The sequence below is a fragment of the Podarcis melisellensis genome, assembly GCF_964234715.1.
Source record: "Podarcis melisellensis genome assembly, chromosome: 2".
NCBI classification, from domain to species: Eukaryota; Metazoa; Chordata; class Lepidosauria; order Squamata; family Lacertidae; genus Podarcis; species Podarcis melisellensis.
Window position 1 is genome coordinate 85,894,549 of NC_138529.1, and position 10,025 is coordinate 85,904,573.

General features: G+C 43.0%; 1 long non-coding RNA gene across 1 annotated transcript; it reads right to left on the bottom strand.

The window, feature by feature from the left end:
• Window positions 1–2,008: 2,008 nt before the first annotated feature.
• Window positions 2,009–6,230, bottom strand: LOC309365501. The gene is made up of 3 exons (XR_014166208.1): window positions 5,283–6,230; window positions 4,918–5,174; window positions 2,009–3,001 (listed from the first exon to the last, which is right to left on the bottom strand). It is a non-coding gene; the product is annotated as an uncharacterized lncRNA (long non-coding RNA).
• Window positions 6,231–10,025: the final 3,795 nt, after the last annotated feature.

Below are 10,025 nucleotides of genomic sequence, written 5' to 3' on the forward strand. Positions count from 1 at the left end.
GCATTCAGAACAACAGTATTCTTCTTTTATTCCTTTCATACTTAAAGGCGGAGGGAATCTGGTTAATTTATAGAGAATTTATATACGCCTTAGTGTGCGTCTGTGCACATGAAAGCAAAATATGTGAAAAGAGCCTTTTGAATCGAGAGGAATTTTTCGTTGGTGATGCACAATGGTCCAATTCAAGATAAAAGAATGAGTCTACATTTTTGCATTTTGAAACTAGACTGTAGCTCCAGCGCGTTACACCAAAAGGTTGCCAGATCAAAATTTGAACTAAGAGACATTATTGCAAGAAGGTGCTTGGAGCAAATTCTCTCAAGTGGTGCTGCTTTGGAATTCAGGGCATTCACTATGCTTTTTGCGAGCAGTGCTTTTAAATTAGGAATATAGGTCTAAATTAATAGGATGTTTCCTTAACAACAGATTTCTGTCATCTCCACAAGCTGTCATATATGAAGTAGAGATGCAACATTTATAGGGCAATCCTATATGTGTCTACTCAGAAGTTCCATAGAACTTAGGTAAAGGTAAAGGGACCCCTGACCATTAGATCCAGTCGTGGCCGACTCTGGGGTTGCGGCGCTCATCTCGCTTTACTGGCCAAGGGAGCCGGCGTACAGCTTCCGGGTCATGTGGCCAGCATGACTAAGCCACTTCTGCCAAACCAGAGCAGCACATGGAAACGCTGTTTACCTTCCCGCCGGAGCGGTACCTATTTATCTACTTGCACTTTGACATGCTTTTGAACTGCTAGGTTGGCAGGAGCAGGGACTGAGCAACGGGAGCTCACCCCGTCGTGGGGATTCGAACCGCCAACCTTCTGACCGGCAAGTCCTAGGCTCTGTGGTTTAACCCACAGCGCCACCTGCGTCCCTTTTTCCATAGAACTTACTCCCAGCTAAATGTGTTTATGATTGTGACCTGACTGTGTAATCCTGCATTTGTCTGCTCTCATTGACTGCCCATCATGTTACTCCAACAAGCATTAGTTTGATGTTCTTTGGAAAGAGTTCTCCCAAGGTATAGGAGAGAGCTAATGTATATATTACGGAAATGAAGGGGGGGGGGACACATCTTTGAAGTTGTTAAATGTTACAAATATTATGCCAGAATGTATCCTTTTGACTTGACAGCTCAGGGAAGATACCTAGCTTTTTAAATCATATAAAATCAACCCCTTTGCCAATTTCTTCCATTCCAACGCCATTTTGCCCTTGGAAAAAGGACTCTTTTCCCTGCCACCTCCCACCATGATCCCTCAAGTGTAAGGACATGTTCACACACCCCACCCAGGGAAGACAAATGCTGAGCTGTTAGTTTCCAAAAGCCCATCACCAGACTTGCCCCAGGTTATGGATGTCCTATTGTCCTTTGATGGTGGGTACTTGAGAGGTACCTGGACATGTTTTGCCTATGCTAATCTTGTACCAAGGACTTGTCTGGACATGTTTGTCAAGGTTGAACTAGTGTAACCCCTGTCTACCCCACCCCTTTTGTGACATGTCAGTGATGTAAAGATGATGTATCAATGATGCTGTACGAACTGTATTCTGGGATATTGTGGGAAGTTTTAAAAGTCAATGTCGCCCCATACTCTGGGTTCCTTACACCTGTGGGGATCTGTTGCGCAACAATAAATATCATGGTCTACTGACCGCTGTTTTGCTGGTCCAGCCAAACTGATGGCAGTTTGGCTGGAATTTCCTTCTTTTACTGACCGCGTGGACCTGCGGGGAACCTGTACCCCAACGAGCTGGGCTGTTGAGTAGTCTTTCAACCCATAATTTTCCGTATCAATATTAATAAGTGTTATTTGTCACAGATGCACCTCTACTAAGAAGAACTGCTTCTGAGGAACAGCAAACAGACATTAATTGGGGGGTCGTGGAGGGGGTGCAGTCTGCAGTGGTGGCTCTGGGCAGACCCTTCTGCACATTCATTCAGTGTGTAGAAGGGGTCATGTGTACCTTCCTGGGGTTAGTGGCAGCCTCCGTTGATTAAATGGTTATATTAATAAAGATGTTTAAGGGATATTTTGCACATGTCCTGATAATGGACTTCCCACAGGAATCTAGTTTGGCATTGAGAACAAGATGGTGGACTAGATAGGCCTTTGGTCTGATCCAGCAGGGCTCTTCTTATGTTCTAAAGCTGATTTGACAGGAGTGGATGTGTGAGCATGTAGAACAGAGGCAGAAGGACTTGTTCAGGAATGTTCAACATCTTCCAAGCAGGCACCACTATCAGAACTTAACAAAGCATAGAGCAGACAAGAACAAGCTGATAAGCACCTTGATTGGAGAGCCTTGGTAAAAATCACCCACTCTGATTGGAAACTAGACCTGTCAGTCACACAACAGCTATTCTTGCCCCTCTCACCCCATCTTGGTGTTTTCCTTATATGGCAAGCCATTTTCGCAGACACGCTGCCTGCAGCCATTTTGAAACGTCTCACATCCCCACTTTGTTTCTGTGTACTTTGGAGAAATCCCATGTTGGCTCCTGATTTGGAATTTGTCCAAATCTTTTGCATACCCCTGACTGGCTGGTATGCAGTATGGGTGCAGCCTGAAGCCCACTGGCAAAGCTTTAATTGATTTCAAGGAATCACTGCTGCTCTTTTCTCATTCTTGGAGATAAGACATTTGCACATATAAAGCATGCTTTCAGGATAGCTTCATCATCAGCTCAACAGGCAGCGGTGAATGTGACAGATTAAAGTCCACCGTTGCTCACTACAACTGTTGATTACTGGCCAGATAGCTGAATTAAAGTCTCATCCAGATAGGAATCTGGTTTAGTGCAGTTATTATACGTGGCAGTCATTCTTGTGGACTGTGCCACCTGTGATGATCATTGGTCCGTCATTGGGCCCACCAGGGATTACCATGGCAATTGCTCCTTTGTGGTTTGTGTGAGTTTGATTGGTTCACAAGTCCACAGCTCAATGTTGTAGGGACAGCTAACAGGTCAGCAGATATATCCTGGAAGGGGGTGACTGGATGAGAATGGAATGGCATATTCAGTCAAGGATATATAAGTTGATAAAGATATACACGGTATGGAGAAAGCAAATTGTGATAATTTTCTCTCCCCTTCCCCATAATACTTGTTGGGCAGCAGGTTCAGGACTGACCCAAATAAAGCTTTTCTTCAAACAAAGCACCATTCGTGTATGGAATTTGCTCCAAGATGTGTCAATAGTCCTGGATTAGATAGCTTTGAAAGGAAATTTGGAAAACTGAATGGAGGATAAATCTATCCAAAGCTGCAGGAAAAGTGTGGCCCACCCATTATGCCTGACAGTAGTCCATGCTATCTGGGGCTTCTGGGAGTGGTCGTCCAAAAACACCTGGAGGGCCAGAGGCTCCCCACCCCTACTCAGGTGATTGTCTGGTGTTACAGTATTTGTAGAGGTGCCAAGGGAAGGAGTCATAACTAACCCGGTATCATTTATTTATTTATATTGTGTAAACGTTGTATATTTATCTTATTTCACTCAATAATATTATGTGCACAAGATGGCTTATTAAATCATTTGTCTAAAACAAACGATGAGGAAACTTTGGCCATCCAGATTTTGTCAGCAGCAGATTCAGGACAGACCCAAATATTTATTCAAACAAAGCATGGTTCATTTATGGAATTTGCTTCAAGGTGTGCTGATGGCCCTGGATTACATGGCTTTAGAAGATTAGGAAAACTGAAAGGAGGACAAGTCTGTCAGAAGCTGTAGGCCAGGGATGGGGAGACTGTGGCCCTCCCACCATTCCTGATAGTTGTCGATGCTGTCTAGGACTGATAGTATCTGGATTCCAGTAATATCTGAAGGGCCACAGATTCCCCACCCTGATCTAGAACTATTATGTACAGAATGGTAAACACACACACACACACACACACCTCTTAAAATATCAATGCAGTCTACTGAAATATTATGATGTCTATGAAGCAGAAATTGAAGCATAGAAGACAAAAATCTACTGCCTGAAGACCTGGCCAAATAGAACAAGTTATAATAAGGTAAGCCTTAAGGAGCTTCCAAGTGGTCAACAGGGAGAGTACTACATGGCCCTCACAGAAGTCTGTATTCTGTATTTTGGGTGCCACTGCTAGGAAGGCCCTTCCCCCTAGTTAACTGTAGAAGCCTACCTCTCTTAACTTAAGGGAGGCACCTGGAACACTTCTTCCCCCTGTCCTTCCTCTTGAGGATTTTATTGTTATGTTCAGAGGCAGTAAGGTTAATCTCCTCCTTCCTGGTGAGATAAAGATGTATCCCAACTGAACACCCAACTTGTTCAGATGGTCTATGACCCTGCATTGCCTTTCCACTTTTCACAATAAGCTAGGTCATAGGCAGCAAGGGACAGGGCTTTTACAACTATAGCCCTAAAGCTATGGAATGACATATCACAGTACAGTGGTACCTTGGGTTACAGACGCTTCAGGTTACAGACGCTGCTAACCCAGAAATAGAACCTCGGGTAAATAACTTTGCTTCAGGATGAGAACAGAAATCGTGCGGCGGCAGCAGGAGGCCCCATTAGCTAAAGTGGTACCTCAGGTTAAGAACAGTTTCAGGTTAAGAACGGACCTTCAGAATGAATTAAGTTCTTAACCCAAGGTACCACTGTATTGTTCGTGCTGTGAACATCTCAGCTGGTCTTTCTTCTTCTTTTATTTTTAAAGGAAGTGGAAAAACCACTACAGTTGTCAAAGGCAGGCTGGGTTGGGCCTGTATGTCTCTCTCCAGTTCAGATTTGATGATGTGTGGAGCATTTACTGGATTTGCAGATTTCTGCTATTGTTGTCGGTATTTTGTATTTAAGATAAGCAACCACAAGAAGCAGGAATAAATAAATAAAAAGGCACATTCTGAAAGTGAAGTGAGAAAGAGCAGGGAGCAGCTCTCACCAATGCAACTGATTCCGCATTCCCATCATGTTTTCAAAAAGGGATGCCTGTCATTTGAGAGCCGTCACGTCTTAAAATGCCATTTTACAAAATATAAGGTACTTAATACTTTGTACAGCAGCAACCATGCTCTCCCACGCAAGCAGCTGCCTTTGCAGGAGACGAGGGGACCGCAGCTGACCCGCCTCTTACGAAATCCTCCTTCCGCATATGCAATTCTTCCTTCCACTTCAGAGTCCTGTGATTAGTTTTATAACCTGGAGGGGAGATATAACTGGTGTGACCTTGGTAGTCATGGGAAATACAGGAAAATTAGGAAAAGCAGGGCATAAGCTTAGTGAAAAGAATTAATGGAGGCCTGGCACCTTTGTTCCAAAAAGCCATTTCTCACCAGGCAGGTACATCTTTGAACCACAGGTGCTGCAGACGTAGCAAAAATGCTCTCAAGCCTTTTGTTAAGCAACCCAGCAGGTGCCTAGAGGAAGGAAGACTTGATTTTTTAAAAAGGGAACAACAACAACAACAACCACGGATGGAACATTCAGTTAATAAACATGCACACAACACAAAACAAATGCCTAACTCCAGAAAAGCAGAGTTTATTCTAGTTTTCATGGAAACCCATTTCCATAAAAGGATTTCTGGGAATAAATGAGCACTGACATTTTAAAGCTGCCACACTGCTGGATGGCTCTAGGACAGGATATGACTCCTTCTGTTCTAATTGGTCGGCAGAGTGCCTTTTTCAAAGGCGGCATCCTGCATTTCTCCTCACTTAAGGCAAGGCAATAGGGGGTATTTATTAACAACCTGTCTTCTCCACAAAGAAGAGGGCAATTCAATGCAACCATTTAATCTGCAACAGTAAACAGCCCTTCTTCAGTTGCATGGAAAGACATGTAAAGATAGACCTGAATTTAGCTCCACTGATTCCAGTGTGACAGACATAACTAGTGCCCACTGGATCATGGCATTTGCTGATTTAGATTTCTTGTAATGTTAGGGCAACAGCGCACGGGCACAAACCACTTTGCAAAAGCAATTCTACTTTCGCCTAACAAAACAGTTAAGAAAGCATGTATTATTTTAAACATGAAAGCATAACGGGCACTTCCAGATGGCTCTGTCTGCAATCCATACCTATGGAGATTCATATAGAATAAGGAAATCAAGTAGTCGGCTTATATGGAAGGAAGACCATTAGTCCATCCAGCTTCATGCTACCTATACTGACTTAGTGGCTCTCTAAGATTCCAGAGGGGACGTGGGTGGCGCTGAGGGTTAAACCAAAGAACCTAGGACTCGCCAATCAGAAGGCCAGTGGTTCAAATCCCTGAGACAGGGTGAGCTCCCTTTGCTCTGTCCCTGCTCCTGCCAACCTAGCAGTTCAAAAGCACGTCAAAGTGCAAGTAAATAAATAGGTACCGCTCCGGTGGGAAGGTAAACGGCATTTCTGTGTGCTGTTCTGGTTCGGCAGAAGTGGCTTAGTCATGCTGGCCACATGACCCAGAAGCTGTACGCCGGCTCCCTCGGCCAATAAAGTGAGATGAGCACCGCAACCCCAGAGTTGGCCACGGCTGGACCTAATGGTCAGGGGTCCTTTTACCTTTAAGGTTCCAGAAAAGAATCTTTCTGTACCTAATCTGGGCTGTGAGTCCTGGAAGACCTGCTGCCTGCCTTGCAGGCCTTTTTCCACCTGGCCTGGGAGGGCAGGGCCCTGACTGACTCCAGCTGCAAAAGCTGAGGCTACTGAGGAAGTCAGTGATCACCTTGGCTGTCTCTTAATGGAGACCCAGGTCATCGAGCCTGAGCTTCCACAGTTGCAGCCCGCCATGAGCCATCATGGGCAGGACTGGCAGCAACAGCACCAGATATATTCTGTGCTTATGGTGATATTTTATCCTAATTTATTCTAATTATGCTGTTTTAAATGTGCACTTTATTGGAGCTCCAGTAGTAATGTTTTATTTTCTTTTGAAAATTTTTTTTGCTAAGTTTGCTGTGTTAAATGTGCATTCTGTAGTTGACCTCCTTTGTAATGTTTTATTTTGATATCCTTAAGATAAAATTTTTAGTTTCCTGTGAAGTATGTTGCTTTGAATGCATACTTTATACAGGTATTTGACTTTCTTCAGCAATGTTTTATTCTGGATTGTTTTATTTGATGTTTTAATGTAGATTGTAAACCACTTTGAGGTTTTTTTCTTGAAAATATAAAGTGGTATAGAGATGAAATAATAATTTAATAATAGTATCTGGGTGTTGATCTTGGGACGTTTTACGCACAGAATGTATGCTGCTGTAGATGTCATTGTAGTAAAGGCAATTTATTAAATTCTATATGGATAGGCATAAATTACAGCACAAAACAACAACTACTGTAATATACCATAATTTTTCATAAGTCAGAGCCCATTTCATCAAATGGATGTCCTTCCTTTCCAGATTTGTATGTGTGTTTGTAGGATGGCAGGCAAGGAGGGAGGGACTATTATTTCAAAGTGAAGCTAAAAGGCATAACTACGCAAGAGTTAACTGTGTCACATTGCTCTGCAAAACCCTGTTTGCCAAGCTGAATTCAATGCATACCCACAATTCAATGCATTGCCACAATTTGTTCCCTCAGGCGAAAGCCCTTGTCCTTAAAAAATCTAAGTTCATTAACACATTAGGCAAGCTTCCAAGTGGTCCATATTTTTATGATAACCTATAAATAACTGCATTTGGAAATTAACAAAAACTATTCAGAACACAGCTGTAGGTGACTTTTCTATACTTACCTTTGAAAACATTAAGTCCTTCGAGTCAATCAATTGAAATTTCCAAGGTGTAACAAAACACTTTTTTGAGGGGGGAGGCTTAAATTTGGGGAGGATTGGTGGGCTTCTCCCACCATGCAGTTGCCCTGACCTAGGATAACCTTTCGAAGAACATTCCTATGGTGCAAAAACCTCAGTCAGCTGGAAGCCTTTTCATACAGACCACTTTGTTGTAACTGGGGGTAGCTCAACACCTAAACCGACTCCATAGGAATGTAATCCCTGCAACAAACTCTGTTTTTGCCTTGTGTGGCTAGATTCCACCAAGATAAGTGTTTACTGCATTCCACACACACCCAGTTGCTTAGTGAATATTCAAGAGGTACAGACTCCCCACACTACCCCAAATAAATCCTACCTTTAATTTACTTACATTTCACATTCTGACCAAAAACAGAAATCTAGGTTCCCTGTGGGAGTGACATCAGCTGATTGACAGGTGGACATTGTTTCAGGAAAATGGGCTTGTGAACCCAACTGGACCCTATGGCAGGTGAAAATAGGCACGTAGACCAAAGGCTCTCCGCCCCTGGCCTAGAACTTCATCTCTTATCTTCACTATTTGGCTCAGTTCTCCCAACTCACTTTTGGTGACAGTTAATTCTGGCCCTGTATCTTCTGCTGTGAAGACAAATACAAAGAATTCATTCTGTTTTCCTTCAATCTCCTTATCCTCCCTTTTGGCTCCCTTTTGCCATAGTTTGTGTTCCTTTTTGTTCTTCTCACTGGGACAAAACGTCAGTTTTCTAAAGGAAAAGCTTCTAATAGGTACCTTTCTTGACATGTGGTATACCATCTAGCTGACCTTCCAATATTGTGGTTTTAAGCAACCCCCAAGTATTTTGAAGATGTGGCCTTTGTGGCTTTCCCTTTCAACTTCCTTTTTACCAATTCCCTCATTTTTGGGAAGTTTCCTCTTTTGAAGTCAAATGTGACCGTGTTGGGATTCTATGCAGGGTTTGGAATTGTCCATTTACATATATATTGAATTTTATAGCACTATGGTCTTTGTTCCCAATCACTTCAACAACCCTTATATCTCACACCAGGTCCTAGGCACCAACTTAAAATCAAGTAAGTCTCTTACAGCAAAAACAATGCACCTGCTGCCTGAAGAAACTGCTTCACTCTGCTTAACAGTAGGTCCAGCCCTGGGACCACTCAACATATTTATACATTTCAGGGAAACTCAGGCCCCTTTTCCACATATGCCCAGTCATGTCGGAGGTGCTTCCCCATGGTGTAATCTGACATTGCTGGGAAATGTGTGTCAATGCTCCAGCCTTGCAGGTCAAAACAACCTGATGGGCGAATTGTAAAGCAAGCACAACCCAGTAGGAATTACTGGTAATTACTCCTAAACTACTTTGGTGGTATTTAAGGGTGCAAATATTAATGGGACACAGTTCAATTGGAAGCACTTTAGTGTTCTCGGCCTTATTGATTTGGACCACTGTACTCATGAACATGAATTTTTAGAATGGGAGCCCTACAATGTAAGCCGACACTCATATTATCATCCTGAAGGACTCCGCTGTGTGATTCTGTTTAACAAAACAAGGACTACCAGTACCCAATCTTGTGTCATACAAGATTGATTATTACTATTATTATTACTTTACTCAGTTCCAGGTACTGTTTATTATGCACTCTTGATTCCAAAACATCTTTGTTTCCTCTTATGCACTGGTGCCCCAAAGTAGCCTGATTGTTTTTTACATCTACATGTTGAATTCAATGAAACAAGAGAACTGAATCAAATTAAGTGTGTGTGTGTAAAATCTGTGGCTTTCCAACGTAGCAAAATTCCTGCATGCCGTGATGCCTTTTCAGTGCAATCATATCTGCCTCTTGCAGGGCTGCAGCCATCTCCAAGGCCAGAGCAAAGGGTTAAGAGATCTTAAGGACTATCCATCTATCTATTGCATTTATATTTCACCCTTTTCTCAAGGAGCTCAAGGTGGTCACATGGTTCTTCCCCCTCCTTATTTCACAACAACTCTGTTAGGTAGGTCAGGCTGAGAGCAGTGACTGGCTCAGGGTCACCCAGTGAGCTTCATGGTCAAGTGGGGATTTCAGCCTTGGTCTCACGACTCCTAGCCCAACATCCTAACCATTACATCAGACCACATGCAGGACAGGAGGGCAATAACTCTCTCTCACTAATATTCCTCAGCTGCTGGTATTCAGACACAGGATCTCCGATCCTGGAGTTAGCATACACCTAGAGGCTTTAGTGATTAAGTGGTATGTAAATTCTATTAAATAAGAATCATTCTATCAAAAATA